Source organism: Mus pahari, chromosome 2, assembly GCF_900095145.1.
Source record: "Mus pahari chromosome 2, PAHARI_EIJ_v1.1, whole genome shotgun sequence".
NCBI classification, from domain to species: Eukaryota; Metazoa; Chordata; class Mammalia; order Rodentia; family Muridae; genus Mus; species Mus pahari.
Window position 1 is genome coordinate 144,834,161 of NC_034591.1, and position 1,964 is coordinate 144,836,124.

Consider the following 1,964-nt stretch of genomic DNA (forward strand, 5'->3'; position numbering starts at 1 on the left):
CACACACACACACAGAGAGAGAGAGAGAGAGAGAGAGAGAGAGAGAGAGAGAGAGAGAGAGAGAGAGAAGAGATCTAGTTTCATTGTTTGTTGTTGTTTTGTTTTCTGGCCCATAAAATTTATGCAGAAAAATGTACTAATAATTTTGGGGGGTTTTCCTTATATGGAATGAATCACTCATCTCATGATATATTTAAAATTCTTTGACATTTAACAATTGTATTTGGCTTTGTTTGTTTATTTGTTTGAGACATAGACGTTCTGGGAAGATTGGAACTTCCTATGGACCAGCCTAGCCTCAAATATCTACCAGCCTCTGACACTGTATTTCATAGGAGTATCCCAGTAATTGAGAAAATCTTGGCAGCCATGCATTTCAGGAATTCAATTTTGTGTTCCCTCATTTCTTCCTCACTCCATCTCTAATTGGTTTTGTGTGAGTGGCCTAAAAAAGACCCTCCCATAATTAGCATAGATGAATTTTGTCAAGTCTATTCACTGGAAATTAGAAACAAAGAACAGAGCAAAATATTCAACACATAATTAAAAAAATACAGACTGCAAATGACATTTTGAATTAATCACCCTTTAAATCTTATCTATGTATATAAGATATTTCAAGTATATAAAGCACAATTACTATTTTTCCTCAAATAACTGAAATGATAATTCACAAATTGTATTATTTCAACCAACCCCTGGCAGTGGACAAAGAGGCAACTTGTTACGGGTGTTCTTATATCAGTCAGGAGCAGAGCAGATGGCAGTACTTTGTTCATCCTAGCTTGATGCTTGGCTTGGTGACCAGAACTGTTTTATGTCTAAGATTCATAAAAACCAAACCAAACCAACCAAACTAAACCAAACCAAACCAAACCAAATCCAGACAACATAATGTGCAAGGAGGAAGACAGAGACCTGCAGACTACCATGCCACCCACAGAACTGCCCTCCAGTGTACAACACAGGTAGGCCATAGACACCTGCTTGCCAAGTATGGGAGGATGTCACCCAGGAGCCTGACAGCCATGTGGGACAGCCTTCAGCTGGAGCCACCACAGTGTGTGAATGTATAGCGGTCATATGGGAAAGAAAAGCAAATGGAGCATCTTGAACTTATGAAGAAAGATGGAACTGAAGCCTCATGGCTGGAGAAGAGTGGTCTGTTGAGTAGCTAGCCCTGCCACCAGGGGCCACAGTGAGTTTTCCAGGCTGAGCTACCACTGAGAGGTATGTCTGAGTCTGTGGCTATGCAGTGGCACAGGCTGGGTTGGTTGTTGATTTCCATGATTCATGTTACCACTACACAACACGAAGATGTCTCTGGTTAAGGCAGCCACTGTGGACCTCCTGGATGCTCTAAGGCTTTGAGAAGTAGCCAAACCCCTCACTGGATAGATCGCTCTGAAGATCTGTCCCCATCTCTCACAGCAGGCAATACTTGGGAGAGCAGGCCCTGTGCCTTGCCTAGGCAGGACAGTAAATCTGTCTCTTATAGCAGGTGTGTGGGTAAGGTGGGCACCAGGGGCAGGAGTGTAGGAGAGGTGACCCAGCCAAGAGTCTACAATGATGTGGCAAGGGCTATGGAGAGCTATCGTTGCTCCTCACCAGCTGTAGCACTTTGGAGAGTGGTCCCTGAACCTCGACTGGACAGCAAAGAAGAGCTATGCCTGGTGATGGGGGCACAGGTGAGCCAGCTCTGAGGGCATTAGAGCAGGAGAGTTGAAGCTGCATCCTGCTGATGGCAGCATTGGGTGTCATAGCCAGAACAAGGCTGGAGAGCTCACCCTAGTGGTGCAGGTAAGAGAGAGCCATGGGGCTGATGGCTGTGTTACCACCCAGGCTCAGATCCTGGACTCTGAGATGGCCCACCCCAAAATCTTTATCATCTTCCAATCGTTGAGACACATGAAAAGGCCAGTCTTTCTGTTCCAAAACTGCAGAGTCTGTTCCAAAACTGCAGA

General features: G+C 44.8%; 1 non-coding gene across 1 annotated transcript; it reads left to right on the forward strand.

Moving 5' to 3' along the window:
* Positions 1-693: 693 nt before the first annotated feature.
* Positions 694-834, forward strand: LOC115063486. Its single transcript, XR_003843358.1, has one exon. It is a non-coding gene; the product is annotated as a small nucleolar RNA SNORA48 (small nucleolar RNA).
* The last annotated feature ends 1,130 nt before the right edge of the window (positions 835-1,964 follow it).